General features: G+C 42.3%; 1 protein-coding gene across 2 annotated transcripts in view; it reads left to right on the forward strand.

Annotated features, from left to right (window-relative positions):
- LOC126470408 (pancreatic triacylglycerol lipase-like) overlaps positions 1 to 23855 on the forward strand; it is a 472913-nt gene that overhangs the window by 51116 nt on the left and 397942 nt on the right. Inside the window, exon 1 of one of the 2 annotated variants that reach the window (XM_050098259.1) lies at positions 16032 to 16088. The exons of the other annotated variant lie outside the window; for it this stretch is intronic. The gene's annotated coding sequence lies outside the window, so the exon portion shown is untranslated. Of the gene's footprint in view, positions 1 to 16031; positions 16089 to 23855 lie in introns of those variants that run through there. 2 annotated transcript variants of the gene reach the window in all.

Consider the following 23855-nt stretch of genomic DNA (forward strand, 5'->3'; position numbering starts at 1 on the left):
TCTCCGTTAGGGCTGGGCTGTATTTTCATGCGACGTTACAAGCTACTAATAGACGTAACGACGAAGTAATCATTAACTCCTGCGTCGCAGCTCGTGTTTTAACGAAGGAAGTGCACACTGCTGGGAGGTGCTCTCCTTCGGCATCCAGTCAGCAACTGTCTTCTCAGTCATCACTCACGATAGCAATAGAGCTTCGTTATTTCGAGTGATAGAATGGTGACTAGATACAGGAAGTACCACAGTTTCTTCATTATAACGGTCTGTTTTCCAGGACTTAATTTTTAGAAATTGTCATATTCCACGTAAATAAAGCGGACTTTCTCTAAATTAACGTGGATAACAGTGCACACCGTGCAATACATATTACCTTGCTGTCAACAGGAATTCTTTTAAAACCAACATTTTCACCACTTTCAGCTACGCCGTATACTTTTATTTTCACTACTGAAAAAGGAGGAAAACGAATCATTACAGTATTTTGCTTGATAGATTTTAAGGAAACTGAAAACCTAAGTCTGGACGGTCGGATGGAATTTTGAACACCGCTTTCCCGCATGTAAGTTACTACGTTTCGCATCTCGGTTTGTATCAGTCGCCCCAAACAAATAACTTGGGATTAAAATGCGTGGAGATGTGAAATAGAGCAGTAACACAGATTTACCTGTGATAAAAATTGTGTAAGTAACACAGCAGGTGGTATACGAACGACATTGACCATAGAACTCTGTACGACCTATTGTGTCCTGGGATATAATTCGATCGTCTGCAGAGCAGAGTTTCAGGACATAGATTGACGCTGGGACAGTACCAGTACAATGTTGAAAAATATGAATTACCAGATGTTCGAAGATCATTACGTATTACGTCGCCAAAATATTAAAATCCGGCGGGGTCAGGGATTTTCTCTGCCTCGTGATGACTGGGTGTTGTGTGATGTCCTTAGGTTAGTTAGGTTTAAGTAGTTCTAAGTTCTGGGGGACTGATGACCATAGATGTTAAGTCCCATAGTGCTCAGAGCCATTTTATTAAAATCCAAGGATAAGTTTCCTTTGAAAATTCCAGGAATATTTATCTGTTCCATATGTACAGCGAAAAGATACGCGTAATTTTACAGGGTGGGCAAAATAGAACTGATCCGGAAAATATTTACAAAAAGAATGACGCAAGATAGATGCAGCACAGAAAATGCTGGAAATGGTCACTGTTGACGTCGATGCAGCGCTGTGCTCGATTTATCAAACTGCCGCCGCGCAGATCTGCGTTGAGGGATAAAGGCAACAGCGTTTTCAGAGTCCTCCTGCAGCCTTTCCAGCGTGTAAGGATTCTTTGAGTACACTTGAAACCTTCCCGTCTCCTCTTTACCTCTTGTGTTAATGATAACATTCCCTTTAACAATAAACTATGAAACCTTCCCTTAGGATTTCTATCTCTTGCTTAATAATAACAAATGAAATCTTCCCTTTGAAATTTATTCTCTTTCTCTATCTTCGCATACAAATTTAATTGCTGCTTATTAAAAGTGATTTTCTAATTATTTCGACGAAACATAGAATGTGTCGTCTTCGTGGCCCTCAGTCGTTATCTGCAATAACCCAAAACTGTTCCTTACCTTTTTTACTGTTACTGGATCGCCATCTGACTGCTACATCAAACTGCGACATGAATATACTTACTCTGTTTTACTATACTCTATTAGCTGTTGGTGGGCTTTCATAATAAGTGGCTGTATTTATTACCAAAGCTGACGTTATTGTTTAATAGCAAAGCTGACGTTATTCTTTAATTAATTTGACTGAAGTTACGTAATTCATAGTTAAACTTTTTCTTGACAACAATAAAATTTTGCAGAGTTTTACGTCGATGGTTTTTGGGATAGATTATAATTAGAAACGCAATATTGCTGGCAAAATTTAATTATATTCTGAATGAAATGATTTTACAAACGTTCAAATGGGACTTACTTTTTACAATAATCTTACAACTAGCAATGCGCAAACATACCTTCAGTAGTCTTGAGTTTCTCAAAAAATTAATTCAATAATATTAGTTCCTCTTATTATAATAGTTAGCTGATGTGTCTGTACATCCGTTTATAATCTCTTGTAAATCATAGCTGGTGGCTGGCAGGCACACCGCTCCTCTCAACCTGTCGCTTCAGACCTGCTACCGACTCGCTTCACTTCTCGCTTACTACTGACTTCCTACGAACGCTAAAGTGCCGTTTCTCCTGCCAACAATGCTTTCTGGTGCAGACAATCCCTGCTACCATTACAAAATGTATCAATGCGCGGTCTTTCCCGCTCTTTTCTTAAAATGTATCCATACGCGGTCTCTCCCGCCCTTTTTAAAATTATATGAATTTGCGGTCTCTCTTGTCAACAATACTTTGGTGCAAACATTCCCTGCTATCACAATTATTTCCAACATGACGAATATTAATTATTCCTACTTAATCGTATTAATAATATATAAACATCTTTCATAAATTGTGATTTGACAATAAACAATAGAAATATACACGTTTACACACTTGACCCTTAAATTTTGTTACTCCGTCTTGCTGAAAACATTTATACAGTACTTCATCTTCGTGTGAGTTAATACACTTATGTACGTCATTAAACTATTTCTGGACATGCCGATTAGCATTATCACTTTGGTGAAAAAATCGTGTTACGATGCTGACACTAAACGTTGAGCACCAAACACAAACCTTCAGATTATGCAACGGCTCTTCAAACTACTGATGGTGATTTTCCGACGCAAAATGGCGTATGTTCAGTGAGATCAGGTTGAACCAGGTCTCATATAAAGAAATGGAAAACTAATTCCACTTCACTGAGAAACCGTCGGCAGAACTCAGCACTCGAAGGTTCGTCTTGACGCTGTAATTCCAACGCAACATTAAATTTGTAAGGATACTGATGCAGGTCCTTTTTGATAATGTTTCGACACGCTGATCTCTTAATTCCCACTTGCCAGATAAATGGAGGTGAGATTTCGTCGGTCTTTGTTCCAGGCTCTCCTTCACTAGTGCAAAGTTTCCAGGGATTCGATCTCTCTTCGCATAGTTACAGTTTTTATTCGCCACAAAGCCCGTTTCGAGCCATTTTTCATTGCAAACTTCGCTGCAGGTTTTGCCATAACACTTCCAATCTTGCACAAACAGCCTCCGCACATGTTTTCTGAGAATTGTGCTTCGCATAACATTCGACAATGAAGACGCGCACTTCTGTTTTGCATTGAACGGTCACGAAACACATCTGCTCCTCTCATTTAAACGTAATAACACAGCGAAGCAATCGGGACAGAGCATGCGGGATATACGCATGAGCAGACATGTGACACTAACCGACTGGTACATCGAAATCACGGTTTCAAGCGCTTTGTGTAATAAGCAGTTCCCAGTCAGTCCTATAAACTTTTTTCGGATCAGTTTTATTTTGCCCAACGTGTACGTTAGAAACAGCTTGAACATTTTAATTTCCTCGTTCCATCCAGGAGGGGAATAGGACAAGCCGTTCATATGTGATACTTAGAAAGTCACTATCAAGTTAGTTGCACAGTACGTCGACAGGACCTAAGGAACTGCGACACGTTAATATGCATCTGCTTTAGTTTATCGTTTTTCAGTTGACTGGTCTCCCAGAGATTCTGTCCTCTCACGAATATATCTGAAACAATATGCAAAATGTATGTTGCATAGTGGTAATCATTGCTTGTAAGTAAAGAATATACGGGAAATTATCTAATACCGTCGTTTTATACTGCTGGAAGCATATGGCGAGTCAGGAGCCCTACGTCATCTCCCTCGACTCACACACACACACACACACACACACACACACACACACACACACACGCACACATTTCGCTACGATCGAAAGGCGAGCGTGCAAGCGCCGTAAAGGGACATGTGTAACGGGAACTCTTTCCGCTGCGATCCGCACTTCACCGGACTGTTCCGTGGGGCCGTTAGGGCACACAGACGCGCGAACTTACCCAAGCTGTTGAGCACTGACCCCGGAAGGCTACGGTACAATGGGACAATTAACAGCGGCGGCGTTGTAAAGAACGCTGCAGACTCAACGTGCTTCCGGAGCGCAATCCATTGTTGAAAGTGCGGCAGTTTTCCGCAAGAGGTGTTGGCATCGCTGTTACTTATATTTCCCACAGTGACGATGCTTATGACGTATCAGTCTTTTATACTATAACGTTTGTGTTCTGCCACTCGCTAGTGGATGGCGATTAACAATAAAGTGAAAGTGTGATGCTCATCATTTCGAAATTTGTGAATGTGATGGTTTCGCGTCAGTTTCGGGAGACTGCTTTTAGTGTCTCGGGAGTTATTCACATTCTTTTGTCATACGTTATTCCAGTTACTCTACATTCTACATTGAAGTCCACTCTCTGGCAACTGATCTTTCCTACATTCTGCGGTATTTCAGTTTTTACACTCGATTTGTTGGCATTGTGGACGCGTAATTTCTTTAGCCGTCATCCGATATTGTTCAGTTTGCAATTGTGCTTTATTATAGTGTATTCCCTTTGTTCTCGTGTGTCATTCGGTGTACTTTCAACTAAATGTGTTGGTGCACTGCATCCAAACGGAGGTCTGACAGACGTACTTTTGCTCTGAACGACGAAGTGTAGTTCATCCACAAACATTTAGTTTACAGAGAAAGCTGGCAGTTTCAGCATCCGATGTGTTAATTTCTTAATTTCTCAATTTGACGCGTGGGTTATCGGTTTTTAGGACTGTCCAGGGGCGTTTACGTAGCAATGGACAAGCTCTGTCGTCTTGACCTTAGCCTATAAGACTGCAATTCTAATCTAGACATAATATTTGTAACCGTTTTTTTTTTGCTCCTTCTTGACTTCTGCAGCTGTTATTCGTCAGTCATCTCTGAATCCACTGTCCCTAAGGTAATAAATACGCCACGCTAGCGGGGGTTACTCCAGGGTAATTCAGTTGTCGCACTGATACAGTGGCTGCACTCCGTAGATTATATGTAGATTTTTTTATCTTCGTCATTAGTCTCGTGATACGCAGAGATCTTTGCAGAGTCAGTTGCGCAATACAGTAGCATTCACACACAGATATATTTTTTCGATTGTATCTACGTATAGCACTGCCACCAACTGTTGAAAAATAATGTATCTTAGAATAACATGCAAGTTTCGTTCCATTGCTTTCAATCCATACTCGAATGCTTTGTCATTTTTATCAGTTTTCCTGAACTCCAGGATTTGTTGTGGTAACTAATATGTACCTAACATTACGAGGTATGTATAACCTGATTCCTTGTACACGATTAGCCTGCAGCAGTAAGCAGTATGCGTGCTTGGAACTATACTGGTGTGCAAAACTGAAGGACGAAAGTAGCTTTCGCACGATGTGTCACTACCATGTAGCTCGATGAAACTGCTGCAATATAGTACAAAAGATAACTGAACGAAATAAACAATGAGACGAACAGAAATGACACTTTTATTCGAAGACAATAATTACACTGAAGTCAGCGCGATTCATAATGGTCCTCTGGACATTACAAATGGTGAGACATGGTTCTTAATAGGCTTTGTGATCACTATGGACGAGAATGCATGCAATGCAACGTACTCCCATGGTGGCCACAAGGTTGGCAAGGAGATACATTCCTCCATTAGCGCAGTTAACTGTTGGATGGACGTTTGCTGCAATACGTCTCCTCAACGCATCCCACACATGCTCGATGGGATTTGAGTCTATGGAACGGCCAAGCCAGTCTGTTCATCGAACATCCTCTCGTTCCAAGAGCTCCTCCACCTGCGCTGATCGATGGGGTCGCGCATTGTCATTTAAGAAAACGAGGCCAGGGCCGAGTGCACCCCCGAAAAGACGCATATGGGGTAGGAGTGCAGTGTCGCAATAGCGCTGACCCGTGAGCGTGTAGGTATTAAAATCCATGGAGAATAAATAAAAACTTTCAGGTTCGCCGATGACATTGTAATTCTCAGAGACAGCAAAGGACTTGGAAGAGCAGTTGAATGGAATGGACAGTGTCTTGAAAGGAGGATATAACATGAACATCAACAAAAGCAAAACGAGGATAATGGACTGTAGTCGAATGAAGTCGGGTGATGCTGAGGGAATTAGATTAGGAAATGAGACACTTAAAATAGTAAATGAGTTTTGCTATTTGGGGAGCAAAATAACTGATGATGGTCGAAGTAGAGAGGATATAAAATGTAGACTGGCAGTGGCAAGGAAAGCGTTTCTGAAGAAGAGAAATTTGTTAACATCGAGTATCGATTTAAGTGTCAGGAAGTCGTTTCTGAAAGTATTTGTATGGAGTGTAGCCGTTTATGGAAGTGAAACATGGACGATAAATAGTTTGGACAAGAAGAGAATAGAAGCTTTCGAAATGTGGTGCTACAGAAGAATGCTGAAGATTAGTTGGGTAGATCGCATAACTAATGAAGAGGTATTGAATAGGATTGGGGAGAAGTTTGTGGCACAATTTGACTAGAAGAAGGGATCGGTTGGTAGGACATATTCTGAGGCATCAAGGGATGACCAATTTAATATTGGAGGGCAGCGTGGAGGGTAAAAATCGTAGAGGGAGACCAAGAGATGAATACACTAAGCAGATTTAGAAGGATGTAGGTTGCAGTAGGTACTGGGAGATGAAGAAGCTTGCACAGGATAGAATAGCATGGAGAGCTGCATCAAAACAGTCTCAGGACTGAAGATCACAACAAGAACAACAACGTGAGCGTAGCGCATTCAAAGATTTGTGATGGTGGCAGTAGCTTGGGGTCTGGATCACAGAGGACTGGGTTAGCGTGCTCTTCTCGGATGAGAGCAGACCCAGTCTGCGCTGTGATTCTGGACGTAGCCACATATGGCGAGAAGTGGGAACACGTAATACACCCAGTAACATTGTCAAACATCGTTTTGTTGGTTGAGGTGTTGTGGAGCAGGGAGACATAACCTCACGTGGGCGTTCTGACTTCGAAAGTCTGAACACCGAACACTCACCGGTCAAAGTTACTGTGACATTGTACTCCTTCCCCACGTGCATCTTTTAAGGGACGCATTCCGCTCTGACTTCATTTTTATGGCTGACACATCGAACAGCGCAGATGGAGGAGCTCTTGAAACGAGATGGATTCCGACGAATGGACTGGTCTCCTGTTTCCCCCGCCTTAAATCCCATCGAGCACGTTTTCAGGAGGCGTACTGCATGTGTCGACATGTGCACTTGTCAACTGCACTGACGGAGGAATGAAACATCCTACCACAAGAACTCCTTACAAACTTTTGGACACCTTAAAGCACGTTGCAGATCGTGCGTTCCTGTCTGTGGCGATGACATACCCCATTACACCATTAAGAACAATGTCCCGCCTTTTGCAGTGTCCGTGGTACCATCATGAATCGCGGTGACTTTAGTTTAATTACTGTCTTTGAATAAACGTGTCATTTATATCCGTCTCATTGCGTATTTGCTTCTGTTACCTTCTGTACTAAACTGCAGTATTTCTTTCTATGTGTGGTTCAAGTTTGATCGCGCTATGGTTCAAAAAATGGTTCAAATGGCTCTGAGCACTATGGGACTTAACTTCTCAGGTCATCAGTCCCCTAGAACTTAGAACTACTCAAACCTAACTAACCTAAGGACGTCACACACATCCATGCCCGAGGCAGGATTCGAACCTCGAACCTACGACCGTAGCGGTCGCGCGGTTCCAGACTGTAGCGTCTAGAACCGCTCGGCCACTCTGGCGGCCGCTATGGTTCAAATGGCTCTGAGTACTGTGGGACTCAAGATCTGAGGTCATCAGTCTCCTAGAACTTAGAACTACTTAAACCTAACTAACCTAAGGACATCACACACATCCATGCCCGAGACAGGATTCGAACCTGCGACCGTAGCAGTCACGCGGTTCCGGACTGAAGTGCCTAGAACCGCACGGCCACCGCGGCCGACTTGATCGCGCTATGATACTTGGCAGTGGCACAACATGTGGAAGTTAATTTCGTCCTTCAGCTTCGAACTCGAGTATGTAGTCAGTGAACAGAAAGTTCATTCAAGACGTGTGAATACACCAGTACTGTGCTATAATGTTTTAATAACAAAATTGCCATTTATTCCCGGTGTAAGATTATCTGGGGGCCTCTCTAGTTCATCTAAACAAAAAGATGCAGTTTGTATTCTTGTAGACAGCTTTCGTTTTACTTCCATTTTGTTCTGACGAGTGACCAGGTGTGATTTGTGGCTCCTATATCTCCATTTTACACACTTTTCAGCCGTTTCCGGAGGAGTTTTTACAGCTTTTAGGTTGCTATATATTGTGTACTCCCAGTATCAACTATGTGGATCCTTGGGTCCCTCTCCATGACACTCTACTGCGCAGTCTATCTTTGCCGATGAATCATCGTCTACATGCGTTAGGCAACACAGAATTATACTTATTCAGTCTTAATACCTACTCCTACCAAAGCTTGGTTTGACAAAAGCCCGTTTAGTTTCATAGATTACCAGTGCAGGCAGTTCAAGGATCTACCATTATGATTATTCCTAATCATAATGGTAGCTTTTAGGTTGCTATATATTGTGTACTCCCAGTATCAACTATGTGGATCCTTGGGTCCCTCTCCATGACACTCTACTGCGCAGTCTATCTTTGCCGATGAATCATCGTCTACATGCGTTAGGCAACACAGAATTATACTTATTCAGTCTTAATACCTACTCCTACCAAAGCTTGGTTTGACAAAAGCCCGTTTAGTTTCATAGATTACCAGTGCAGGCAGTTCAAGGATCTACCATTATGATTATTCCTAATATTAGCTACGGTACAGCCCATCAGCTGTCATACCGCAATATTTACGATCTTTCGAGGCAGCTTCTTTCATGATCCACTACACGTGAAATGCGTACGCCGTTAATCGTTAGGGAATTAAATATTCCGTGATCCACAGTGTCAAGAGTGTGCCGAGAATAACAGCACTGCTTGAAACAACCGCAGAAATGAATGTGGGATGTACGACGAACGTATCCGTTAGGATAGAGCGGCGAAATTTGGCATTATGCGCTATAGCAGCAGGCGACCGACTTGAATGTCTTTGTTAATAGCACGACATCGCCTGCAGCATTTCTCCTGGGCCCGTGACCATATCGGCAGGACCTTAGACGAATGGAAACCAGTGGTCTAGTCACATGAGTCCCGACTTAAGTTGCTAAGACCTGATGGCAGGATTAGAGTTTGGCGCAGACCCCACGAAGCCATCGGCCCAAGTTTTCAGCACGGCACTGTGCAAGCTGGTGGTGGCTCTACAGTGGTCTGGGCTGTGTTTACATGGTGTGGACTGGGTCATCTGGTCCAACTGAACAGATCATTGACTGGATATGGTTATGTTCGGCTACTTAGAGACCATTTGCAGCCATTCGTGGGAGTCATGTTCCGAAACAACGATGGCATTTTTATGAATGACAGTGCACCCTGCCATCGGGCCATAATTGTTGCGATTCATTTGAAGAACATTTTGGACGATTCAGGCGAATGATTTGACCTGCCAGATCGCCCGACATGAATCCCATCGATCATTTGCGGAACATAATCGAGAGGTCAGTTCGTGCACAAGATCCTGCACCGGCAACACTTTCGCACTTATGGACGGCGCTAGAGGTATCATGGCTCAATAATTCTGCAGAGGACTTCCAACGGCTTGTTGAGTCCACGCCATTTCGAGTTGCTGCACTACGCCGAGCAAAAGGAGGTCCGACACGATATTAGGAGGCATCCCATATCTCGTCACCTCAGTGTAGACAAGAGTGCAAACGGTAGCTTTGTTCGTGAAACATTATTGTCTGAAACAGAAAGAGGGAGGAGGTTAATAATACAAGTATTAGCTGCAATACGCTTGCAGATTTAAAATACAGAGGTAAATATGCGTAAGCGGAGATAAAAATTGAAATAATGTATCAGTTTAGTTAGCGTGATTATCAATAAAGACAGTTAGCCAGTCTGAAACTCATTGCAGTCGCCTCCAGTCTTCAAAAATTACACCCGCTTATTCGAAAGCTAAAAAAGACGAATCGGATATAACGTCTCTTCGGCAACGCTTTCATCAGACACGAAACTCATCTTCATATTGTACGATGATGTAAACGGAAATTCATGGCATACTTTCCAGGGAACGACGGAAAACCTAAATTTGAGTATGTGGACGGGGATTTCAATCTCGCTCTTCCCGAACGCGTGTGTTATTTCCGTACAGTCCTGGCATAAATGGGTTCCTGACGCCCACCATTCTATTCGGCGCAGACCTGAGTCACAGTAGACCGTCGACGGCTCTGCGGGAGCGACATGACGTCCGTTCGTTGCACTCTCGTGGTCGTCCTACGGGTCGGTTTTGGAATTTGAGAACACTGTCTTTGCGATATTGAAAACCCACCCTAGACGCAACTGACCTCTCGAATCAAAGTTCTTGTGTGATCTGCAATACTCTATAACCTATGTGACTTGCACCGTTTATCACGCCACGTTCGAAGTCCGTTAACTCGCGACGTGCTGCCATGTTCACTGCACCTTTAAAATCTTCAAAAATTACACCCAGCTTGTTCCGAATGCACCGCGCAGACGTCGTGGCTAATCAGGCGCCATACGCCGCCTACGCGGCACATCTTCAAATTGGACAACCAGTCCCGTGACTTTTGGCCACGTAGTTTACAGCAAACATGTATTTCGAATGGAAAAACACACAGTAAAAGGCTTCTACGATTCACAGATAGGTGACGGGCATGGCATTCTCCACACAGGTTAAACGGACATGGCAGCAAGGCATTTTACCATGAAAAGAAGCATCTCGTCGTCAAAGGACCTGAGCGCATAGCATGTAAAATAACGCTAAGAATGTCAAAACAATGTATAACCGGTACATTTTGTCTCTAAGTGCTACCATTACGGAATGAGGTTTTAGTTGGCCTTAGAGAGGGTAACTATACTTCTTAGTATTTGTATTGTCCGCCAGCACCACTCTAAGGAGGTAAACATATACAGCATTCCCCATTTATCATTGTTTACACTAGTCTTTCTTGTTCCCCATCAGCATTTGTCTGCTGATTATCGTAGTCCACCCGCAGGCTGAAACGGCAGCCGTTCACCTTGCTCTACTCCACGCCAGCTTTCCCAAGAGCGGCACGGCCTAAATATCTGTTAGATAACCTAGACGTGTAAATATGCAACGATTCATCACAGGGTATAAGAAAATTAAACGGCAGTGTCCTAGCGTAAGTAATGATCCTGTCATTCTCCTAGATTATTCGAAAGACTACAGAAAACACAATGAGGGTGTGTGGACTTGAACTCTTTTTCTCCAAATACGTGTGCAGTGGCTTACAAATGGAACATACCCACTAGTACAAGAATGGTTGTAGCAAGAAATGGAAACACAGTTCCTGATCTAAGAATGACAATAATTTATTTCAAGAGGTTCACTTATGTGTTCTCTTCCTAAACATTATTTTTTTCGTTACACGTTCGATGTTATAATATACGTCACGTAGATCACAGTGAGTAGGTCAAATATCACAATAATTTTACGCCCAGATTGCAGTTATAAGAGTCGAAGGACATGAAAGATAATACATAGTTCAGAAGGGTTGTAGCCTACCCAGATATTATTCAATATGTACATTGAGCAAGCAGTTAAGGAAACTAAAGAAAAATGTGGAGGAGGAACTTAAGTTCAGGAAGAATAGGGAAACCTTTGAGGATTGACAATGACACTGATTCTGTCAGTGACAGCAATAGCTTCAGAAGTGCAGCTGAACGGAATTGATACTATCTTGAAAAGACGCTATAACCTGAACACCAGGGTCAGGGTCACTGTGCGGTTCGGCCCCCAAGCCCCCAGTGGACCCCCCCCCCCCCCCCCCCCTCCCACCGCCCCCCGGTAACGTCTCACACCAGACGAGTGTAACCTCACTGTTTGCGTGTTAGAGTAATTATGGTGTACACGTACGTGGGGAAAGTGTTTGCGCAACAATCGCCGACGTAATATAACTGAAGTGGAATAAGGGGAATCAGCCCGCATTCGCCGGGGTAGATGGAAAACCGCCTTAAAAACCATCCACGGGCTGGCCGGCACACCGGACCTCGACACTGATCCGCCGGGCGGATTCGTGCCGGGAACCGGAACGCCTTCCCGCTCGGGAAGCAGCGCGTTAGACACTAGATTTTCTCTTAAATTAGCCAATGCTTACGGAATTACATCAGGCTATGAGACACTAAAAGCAGTAGAAGAGTTTCGCTATTTGGCAGCAAAATAAGTGATGACGGCCGAAGTAAAAGAGATATAGAAAGTAGACTAGCAGTAACAAGAAAATAATTTACGACAAAGAGAAATTTTTTAACATCGGATATAAATTTAAGTGTCAGGAGACCGTTTCTGAAGGTATTTGTCTAGAACGTAGCCTTTAATGGAAGTGAAACGTGGACAATAAACTATTCAGACAAGAAGGGAATAGTGCGTTTTGAAGTGTTATGCCACAGAAAATTAGAATGAGGTAGTAACCGAATTGAAGAAAAAAGGAAGTTACGGCACAAACTAACTAAAAGAAGGGATCGGTTGACAGGACGCATCACGAAGCGTCAAAGAATCCTCAATTTGGTAATGGGAGGGCGAGGGGAAATTGTACAGGGAGACCAATGTTTGAATACAGTAAGTAGGATCACGTACGTGCAGGCTGCAGTAGTTATGCAGAGAGGAAGAGGCTTGTACAAGGCAGACTAGCGTGGAGATCTGCATCAAACCAGTCTTCGGTCAGAAGTTCAAACAACATGAGACGCTCACAATACGCTATGTAACGGCAATTATTTACAATTGCAGTTCATAGCTTATTACGATCATTATTCTCGGAGCGACTGTGTTTTGGATACGTTCAAGATGCGTCTAAAAAGTTTGCTGAATTGTACAATGAACATATTAAAACCAATGATATTCGTCTTGTACGTAATCTTCGTTATTCAAAATAGACTGGTGATAACATTTACAAAACTTCTAGGCGCTGAAAGCATCAAACCGCAATGACATGTGACGTCAGCAAAGGGTGACAGACATTTTGTTGTGTCCCTATCCTTACACCTCTCGTGAATGCTCGGGTTCCGAAAAACATGCGAAACATTGAGTGCTTGAATTGTCTCAAACCTGCCCCTCCCATCTGTCGCCGCAACAAATCTTCTAAATGCTGAGTAGACGGCAGACTTTTGCAGTGTATGACTGGTTCAAAATCGGTAAGATACATTCTTAGCAGCGCCTTCTCATGTTACCATCTCCGGGTACTTGTGAATTCCGATGATTATTAATTTATTCTCCCTCGTACCGCAAATAAAAGCACAACAGGACAACTCAGTATGGAAATCAATAGTTTTTGTAATTAGTTGGTATTATTTCGTCATACGCTAATACTGGAAGGGAGAATCGTTTCGCTTTACATTCTGGTTTGCCATTGGACGGAGTATCTTTTGCGGAAATCTTCCACTTGGCCTTTCCGTCAGTAGTGTTTTCAGAAGACAATTTTCGTCACGTATTTTGCCGTAAGAGTTTGGTGATCTGTCTCTTTCGATTTGAAAAACAAGTTTACTCTTACCAGTCACAATTTGTTTTATTTCCGTTACGTGTTCCAAAGATTTAAACTTCCTTCGTCAATTGGATTTATGTGAATTAATACGACATTTATGTGGTTTGTTACGACTTTGGAATAACTTATAAATAACTCGCGGCACCGTCCAATAGTAGAAGACGAAAATAAAACACTGTTCTTAGTAAAGCATCTGTTGATGGTGGGCTTCCTACGGATATGCAGGCAATCCGTTTTTCATTGTAACCGCCTTGCTCATATCTCAACTATGAAATGATCCCTTGAATTCAGTTTGGTCGCCTCAACCTATTACCACATCTCAGAAAAGTCTCCAGCGTGACTATATTTACGCGGAATGTACTTCTGGCGTCATGGTATAGGGCACCATGGAGTCTTGCGCGCGATTTTGGCTTCCAAGAATTGCAAGTACTCTCAACAATTACATGTGCATCTCTGATATTGTAGAACCTGAAATTTTGTCTTTTTTCAATTATTCCCGGTGCTGTATTCCGATAAATCAAATCCTCCACCGAAAATAATAATTTAAGTTGCTCGCGATTTTCCCAATAATTGACTCCAAGCGGAAGATATTTACACCTCGCTTAGCAACGGCGATGATATCATTAATGAAATTTGGGCTATACAGAAGGTACGATTGGCGATACCTCTTTGTATATCATCCGCGGCAGGAATAAAAAAAAAGGGGAGGGGGGGAGTGATAATTCAAGTGAAAGAGATGCATCCCCTACCACAAAATGTAGGCCGTAAGATGACTTACGGATTGCAGATGGTGATATTAATAGTTCTTTCAGAAAGGTCGCCAGCCACATATTTGTCCATTCCGAGCTTGTGTGCAGCCTCTGGGACTATGAACACTGCTATTCGGTTCATCCGCACAACAGATATCCCTTGGACCTTTGACATGTTGCCCACTGCACAAGTCTGGAATTTCGTAGAGAGCAGAGTAGCTTGTGAGGCTCATCTTGGAATGAGTATCGCTGAATTTGGGGTCTCATGTAAACTGTTTGAACGCTACTTTCCTGGGATACATTAAAAACCTGTTTGTTTCGATGTCATGACATGCTGACACTCTTAAAGCAGCGCGTGTCACTTGGGGGTGGAATACGAATGTTGATGACTTACGGAGTACAGATGTAGTTATGTAATATTTGATGAATACTCTGTATACTGACTTTAGGATATATATGTATTTTTTTAAAAAGAAGTAAAGTTAGGGTTTAACGTCACTTTAGCGATGACGACACTGAAATCGGAACACAAGCATGGTTGGGGGATGAACGGGGAATGACATCGGCGGTGTCGGTTTGAAAGCCGCCGTTCCTCTGTTTGCCTTAAGCTATTTACGGAAAATACTAGAAACTTAAATTTGGACGGCCGTCCGAGAATCTGAATCGCTGTCCTTTCGAATGCAAGTCCATTACTGTTACCGATATACCACCACTTGCGGTGTAGAATACAAATCATTATGGTGACTCCTTAAGGAGATGTAGCTTTAACAGACATCGGCATGCGACTGCTTTAGTCCCATCCTATTGTAACATTTCCGGCTCTGGGAGACATAATATTGAATTCCAAGCTTCTCAACGTAGTTGAGATAGAATGTGTTAGCTGATATATGATGTAAGAAGTGGAGTGAGGTGCAGACAACAGATGATACAACACATACCAATTCCATGTGAATGAAATTGCTGCAACTAATGGGATAATATGACTGGCTGCAACAACAGGAAAAGTAGGGATTGCCTTTGGACAAGCGCGCCAATTCTCTAACTTTCATTTATTAATATTTTTAAAAAATATAATTCAGATTTAACTGATAGTGATACCAGCTATCCAAGCAATAGTAAGCTGTCATACACTCCATTCAGATTTCATTTTTAAAGCCATTTTAATAACATTATAATTACGATATGCAGACGCAGCGCTTCGTGCGTTATCACTCCCGCCAAAATTACGCACCGAGCCAAGTGATTCGGGCTGCTGAGTTCAGTTTAGCTTCACGGGCCGCGCGGTATAGTTCGCAGTCTAGAGGCCGCCCGATAAAATCTGAGTTGTGCAATGTCTATAAAATTATCTTAAGAAATCAGCAGTGCAGAGAGGAACAGAGTTTAGAATATTTTATTTAATCCGTGACTGCAGTTTCTACTATGTATATAACTTACCAGGACTATAAGTGTTATATCTGAAATACTTTACGTCTGACTTTGTAGGTGTACGTTTTGTTATATCTCTTGTTAGTAGTTTGACTCTCTGTTGTGTGTGTCATTAGTAAAAAGCCATAGTCATCCCAGTCAACTCTGAATCTTCATTCAGTAGCTTAGTGAGCCGTAGCCGAGTTACTAGTAAACATCACAGCTTCGCCTCAAAGACAACGGATCTGCGACGTAAGTGCTACTTTTGCGTAAGCGCAAGAACATCGTTAGAAGACGCCAGGTAAGTGGACAATTACAGAATTGCAGTGTTCCGCTTCCACGAGGCAGAGTAAAATGAGGCCCTTCACACGTCTAGCATTCCAGTGCAAATGGGGACAGGGACGCCGACTGACATCACATTCAGTTGCGAAATTTTTAAGGCGTTCTGTTAGGATCGTATCGCTGTAATATATACCTATATTCCCATAAAACGTTTTCCTCTGGTTGTACCTTATTATGAGGAAGCCGGATTTATAACTGCACGGAGGAAGTTTTGGTAAGAAGTGATACCCAGTCGCTCTTGTGACGATACTCATAGTACTAAAGCCTAATTTAGCAGTGTGTATAAAACTATGATTGACATCTTCACTTTCAGGCATTAGACGTGACGCTTATTTCGTCACCGTGGATCAGCCTTACTCATGTCATCCCTTTTTGGGTCTTCCAAGACTTCCTTTTCATTTGGTACATATTTGATAGGGTGTAGTGGTAATGGCCACGCTCATATTCTTTCTACATGTTCTCGTCATTTATTCATCTATTATACTGTTCACTGGTTCTACTTTCGAAGCTGTTAGGAGTCTCATTTTAGACGCTTAACTCTTATTTCCCTGTTGAAATTTAATTCTAGTGTCTTTCCTCACCTTATTTTCTAAAGTTCAGTTTACAAGTACCACACACATGTTGCAATTTTAGAATTTTTTTTATTCTTTTCTTGATGGTGATTTCCAAGACCGTTCAAACTTTTCTTTCTTGTTATCTTGTCAACAACGCAAATTTTTGCTCTTGTCTATTTTGCGTGTATGAAATGTATCTAGATGTTTGGGTCATTGCGCTGGCGGTAATTGAGAGGGTCACCGTTCATTTTTACGAAATTACTGGACCTTGTGACACGTATGCAGCTAAATTAATAACGATCCTTATTTATTTCTTAAATGTGTGTGTTTGACGGATTCCATCTAGATTCATTTCCTCCTCAAGCACAACAACCCCAAAAACTAGTTACACATTGTCTACAAAGCGAAGCTCCTATCAATACCCGTCACCCGGTGATTAGCGTTTGGTAGCTCGAAAGCCAGCTAATGGCACAATGTAAGATTAATTATATCACGTCTGGTTGCCAATCCTTCCTAACGCATACACTGTTCACATAGTCTGTGTTCTGCGTTCTACGACTCTCAGGTGCGGCTCATCGAACCATCTCATCTACATTTTTCCGCACTATCGGCTGTGCGCAGTTCCTGCCTGGGAGCGCGGGCGAGAACATTGTGCGGCATTCCGGTTACGCGCGCGAGGAAATACTGTATAACTGGACGCGCGCCGACCCCGAGCGTGCCAGGGAAAGTGGGCCAGTGTGCCTCTTTGGAAAGGGATTTGCCATATGACTGCACAGCGGCTGCTGCGCCGCACCGTAGAGGACATCCGGAAACGCACAGACTGCATGCGCCCGTGACACTGTGCGCTGCGTGCCACAAGGCGTCTCCTGCCATTATTGGGTGCTTCTCTTGTTACTGCGTGCCCAAATGGAGTCAAGGAAACTCCAATTAATATGTCTTCGTACTCGTCATGAACTCCATTACATTACACCTACAGTCCATGCGCAAGGTATTCGATTAATATAGTAGCGGGATATCGAGTCTGCTTGCTTTACTCATACATGACATGTTGCAAACAATAGTTGCAGGTGAAGAGGTAGATACCGTCTTCCTAGATTTCCAATGACGTTCCATACAGTTCCTCATAAGACAACTGAGAAAATACGGAGAATCGTCACAAATATGTGACTGGATCGAGGAATATTTGACTAATATAGCCTAGTACGGTATACTGCACGGCCAATGTTGCACACAAAAGAAAACATCGGGTGCGACCCCAAAGAAGCGTATTAGGACTTCTTATGTTCTCAATATACATAAATGCTATTTCAGACAGAATCAGCAGCACTAGAGGCTGTTCTGACAATACTATTGTATACAGGAAAGTATCATAAGGCATTATGTTAAGATTTCGAAAAGATGTCCACTTTGGTGTAATGAATAGCAGCTCCATACATGTGGATAAATGTCAGATAATAATCTCTATGAAAAAGAGAAAGAACCTCATATTATCTGATAACAATGTTAGTAATGAGCATAAAAAATGGGTCTGCTCTTAGCACTATGGGACTTAACATCTGAAGTCATCAGTCCCCTAGACTTAGAACTACTTAAACCTAACTAACCTAAGGACATCACACACATCCATGCCCGAGGCAGGATTCGAACCTGCGACCGTAGCAGCTGCGCGGTTCCGGACTGAAGCGCCTAGAACCGCTCGGACACAACGACCGGCCCATTGTATAACTATTGTATTTAGTAGTAATACAAAGAACCAATATGGAATCGGACGATTACATAAAGTCAATAACAGGGAAGGCGAATGGAAGAGAGATCTGGGGAAATACAGTGCATCTGTAAAGGAAATCGCAGAAAGATGCTAATCCGACCAATTCTAGATAATTCTTCCAGTGTTTGGAATCCTCATTAACTAGTCATCACAACACACTTCGAATTTCGCGACGAGCTGCTAGGATCGTAAAAGGTCGGCATAGATCACACAAAAGTGTAGTAGAAATGCTCTGGGAATTTAAATGAGAATGCTTGGAAGGAAGACGATGTAGATATACACTGGTTTAAAATGAACACCTCTAAACCCTTAACAGGGAAACGTGGTGTCTGTATGGGGCGGTGATACAAAGCAGTTAAGCGGTGTGTTGTGTAAAGCTCAGTTAGAGCTTTAGCGCTCTGTATGAATTAAGAACAGCGTAATTATCTCTTAACAATAGTATTTCATATACTGAAAGAGTGGACTGTTGTTGCGATCGTCGTTACACTTAAGTAAACATTTTAGTTATTCCAGGACAACATCTACGAGCAGGGCTCGTGCAGTTAAGTGAATTCCAGCGAGTCGCATTGTACCTAATTCGTCCGGATTGCCAAACTCTTTGGGCGTGAGGACAGCACCGACCAAGCGACAGCTACCGTAGTGTATGAAGCAGCGACATATAGGAGAAACAGCAGCGACAACCTGTGACGACCGCACATTTGCAGTGTTTGCTGAGCGAACACTAAAAGTAAAAAACAAACGCATAACGTCATCCATCCAGTTCCGTCTAGAATATTTGTTCTCACAGCAGGTCAGTGCCCCTACACGTAGCCTTTTCGCGTTGTCATGTTAGCCAAACACCTGACCAACGACATCACGAAACCTCCTACCCTTAAACAAAGGTGGAACATGATGTTGCGGTACCTAGTCCCATCCGCATTACTGGCAACATCGAATGCTAATCGAAGGTAGCATGGATAGTAGGGATGTTCCAATACCAGATTCTGTACGATATTTGATATCTATATCGTTGTCTGCCAGCAATGAACGATGACCCTTGCCAAAGTGGGCTGGCTCGCGTGCCTCAACGATACATATAATCGTATCGTAAGTGCAACAACGGAGAGATGTCTGTGAAGTGCTGACAAACATGCTGTTGCTAAAGAGGAGCAACAGCTTTTCAGTAGTTGCATGGGGAGCAGTCTGAATATGGCCTGGAGTTCGACAGTAGAGAAGAAGGAGAAGGAAACTAGTAAAAGAATGTAAACTGGAGGAAAGAAATGACAGAGCAACCGATCTGGTATTTTGCTCAGAGCATAATTTAATCATTGCTAACACTTGGTTTAAGTGTCATGTAAGATGACTGTATATGTGCACGAGATCTAGAGTCACTGGAACCCTTCGTACTGATTGGTAAAGCACAGATTTTGAAACCAGATTTTAAACTGTAAGACATTTTTAGCGGCAGATATGGATCCTGACTATAATTTATTGAATACAAAATGTGAGCTAAAGCTTAAGCAATTACAAAAGATAGGAAATTAAGGAGATGGGATCTGGGTAAGTTTAAGGAAGACTGAAGCTGGGGAAGGGAATACAGTAGAAGACGAGTGGTATCCTTGAGAGATGAAAGAGTGAAGGCAGCATAGGATCAAATAGCAATGAAGGCACTGTACAAGCTGGTGGTGGCTCCATAAAGGTGTGGGCTGTATTTGCATGGAGTGGGCTAGGTCCTCTGGTCCAGCTGAACTCGGAATGGTTATTTTCGGCTGCTTGGAGATCATTTTCAGCCATTCATGGACTTCACTTCCCAACCAATATTGATGTTTTCAAAGACGACAATGCGCCATTTCACCGGATCACAAATTTTCGCGATTAATCTGGAGATCCTTCTATACAATTCGAACGAATGATTTGGCCACCCAGATCGCTCGACATGTATCCCATCGAACATTATGGGACTTAATCGAGAGTTAATTTCGGGCACAAAATCCTCCATCGGCAACACTTTCGCAGTTATGGACGGTTTTAGAGGCAGCATGGCTAAGTATTTCTTCCGGGGACGTCCAACGACTTTTTGAGTCCATGCCACTTCGAGTTGCTGCACTACATCGGGTACAAGAAGATCCGACACGATATTCGAAGATATCCCTTGACGTTTGTCCCCTCAGTATATACTTTGCTTGAGATTAGAATATTTGTTTTTCACTGCTTAGAACTCTAGTGGATTTTGCACTCAAGTTAGTTCCAGAAGATACTGCATACTTCCACTTATCGTCTTATATTATAAATAAATCCTTTTGCGTGAATGAAATGCTTAAAAATATACAAGAAATCAATACCTTGCGACACTTTTGGAATCGATGATTTTGTGCCAATATTATCGAGTTATCGATGCAATATAAATGCGAAATTCACATTTCATTGATGCCATACTATGTGATCTACCAGTAGATCTCGTCGTTTAATCATGTTAAGTAATACATTTCTTTTCTCCTGATCTGAATTCTGTACTTCCTAATAAGTTACGTGATCTACTCGCCTAATTTTCGGCATTCTGCTATAGCACCGCATTTCAAAAGCATCTATTCTCTTCTTGTCTGATCTGCATATTTCGCGTATTTCACTTACGTACAAGGGTACACTTCAGACACATACCATCAGATCTAGTAGATATCCTTGGATTACGCTGGAGATACTGAATTTAACTGATGAAAGAAGAAAATATAAAAATTCAGAAAATGAAGCAGGCGAAAGCGAAAACAGACGTCTACCAAATAAGACTGCCAGAAAGTGCAAAATGGCTAAAAAGGAATGGGTGCAATACAAATGGAATGTATGAGAAGCGTGTATAGCAAGGGGAAAGATAGATATCAACTATAGGAAAACTGAATTGCCTTTTGGAGAAAAGGGAAACCACTGTGTGAATATCAAGAGATCAGATGACAAGCCAGTATTAAGCAAAGAAGGGGCAGCTGAAAGGTAGGAGGAATATATAAAGGAACTATACAAAGTAAATGAACTTTAAGGCAATGTTATAGAAAGAGAAAAAGATGTAGGTGAGGATGAGATGGGAGATACTATGTTACGAGAAGAATCTGAAAGAGCACTGAAAGATATGTCGAAACAAGGCCTATGGGGTAGACGATATTCCCTCAGACTTTGGAAGAGCCAGTCATGGCAAAAGTATTTCACATAATGTGCAAGATATATATGACAAGCGAAATACCCTCAGACTTCAAGAAGAATGTGATAATTCCAGTTACAAAGAGAGCAGGTGGTGACAGGAGTGACTGTTACCCAACCATCAATTTAATAAGTCACAATTGCAAAATATTGACATGAAATATTTATAGAAGAATGGAAAAACCGGTAGAAGCCGACCTCGGGGAGGGTCATTTTTGGTTCTGGGTAAGTGTAGGAACAGGCGAGGTAATGCTGCCCAACGACGTATCTTAGAAGATATGTTAAAGATAGAAAAACCAGCGTTTATAGCATTTGTAGGTTTAGAGGCAGCTTTTGACAGCGTTCACTTGAATACACTCATTGAAATTCTAAAGGTGGCAACGATAAAATACAGGGAGCGAAAGGTTATATACAATGTGTACAGAAAACGAGAGTGTAGTTCTCAGAATCTAAGGACGTGAAAGAGAAGTAGTAGTTGACAAGGGGGTGAGATAGCGTTGTAGTTTATCCCCGATGTTATTCAATCTGTACACTGAGGAAGCATTAAAGAAATCAAAGAAACATTTGGAGAAGGAATAAAAACCTTGAGGTTTGCCGATGACTGTGTACTTTTGTCAGAGGCAGCAAAAGGTCTTGGAAGAGCAGTTGAACGGAATGAATAGTGTCCTGAAAAGAGATTATGAGATGAACATCAACAAAAGTAAAACAATGGTAAAATAATTTAATCGAATTGAATAAGGGGGACTCAGATTAAGAACTGAGGAATTAAAAATAATGGATGATTTTTGCTATTTTGGCATTAAAGTAACTCAGGACATAAAATGCAGACTGGCTACAGCGAGGAAAACATTCATCAGAAGCAGGAATTTGTTAACAATGAATATAAATTTAAGTATCACTAACTCTTTTCTGATGCTATCTGTCTGAAGTGCACCCTTTTACGTAAGTGAAACATGCAAAATATCCAGAACAGACAAGAAGAGAATAGATGCTCTTGAAATGCGGTGCTATAGAAGAGTGCCAAAACTTAGGCGAGTAGATCACGTAACGTACGAAGAAGTACAGAATTCAGTTCAGGAGAAAAGAAATGTATGGCTTAACATGATTAAACGACGAGATCTACTGGTAGAACACATGCTATGGCACCAATGAAATGCGAATTTCGTATTGATATTGCATCGATAACTCGATAATATTGGCACAAAAAATTGTTCAAATGGCTCTGAGCACTATGGGACTTAACATCTATGGTCATCAGTCCCCTAGAACTTAGAACTACTTAAACCTAACTAACCTAAGGACATCACACAACACCCAGTCATCACGAGGCAGAGAAAATCCCTGACCCCGCCGGGAATCGAACCCGGGAACCCGGGCGTGGGAAGCGAGAACGCTACCGCACGACCACGAGCTGCGGACATTGGCACAAAAGCATCGATTCCAAAAGTATCGCAAGGTATTCACTTCTTGCGTATTTTTAAGCATTTCATTCACGAAAAAGGATTTATTTATAATATAAGACGATAAGTGGAAGTATGCAGTATCTTCTGGAAATAACTTGAGTGCAAAATCCACTAGAGTTCTAAGCAGTGAAAAACAAATATTCCAATCCCAAGCAAAATCTATACTGTGAGGACAAACGTCATGGGATATCTTCGAATATCGTGTCAGATCTTCTTGTGCCCGGTGTAGTGCAGCAACTCGAAGTGGCATGGACTCAAAAAGATGTTGGAAATCCCCTGAAGAAATATTTAGCCATGCTGCCTCTAGAGCCGTCCATAATTGCCAAAGTGCTGTCGATGCAGGATTTTTTGCACGAACTGAACTCTCGATTATGTTCCATAATGTTCGATGGGATTCATGTCGAGCGATCTGGGTGGCAAAATCATTCGTTCGAATTGTATAGAAGGATCTCCAAATAAATCGCGAAAATTTGTGGCCCGGCGAAATGGCGCATTGTCATCTTTGAAAACTTCATTGTTGATTGGGAAGTGAAGTCCATGAATGGCTGCAAATGGTCTCCAAGCAGCCGAAGGTAACCATTCCGAGTCAATTATCTGTTCATCTGGACCAGAGGACCTAGTCCATTCCATGTAAACACAGCCCACACCTTTATGGAGCCACAACCAGCTTGTACAGTGCCTTGTTGACAACTTGAGCCCGCAGCTTCGTGTGATCTGCGCCACTCTCGAACCCTACCATCAGGTCTTACCAACTGAAGCCGGGACTCCTTTCACTA

Source organism: Schistocerca serialis, chromosome 3 (genome assembly GCF_023864345.2).
Source record: "Schistocerca serialis cubense isolate TAMUIC-IGC-003099 chromosome 3, iqSchSeri2.2, whole genome shotgun sequence".
Classification (NCBI taxonomy): domain Eukaryota; kingdom Metazoa; phylum Arthropoda; class Insecta; order Orthoptera; family Acrididae; genus Schistocerca; species Schistocerca serialis.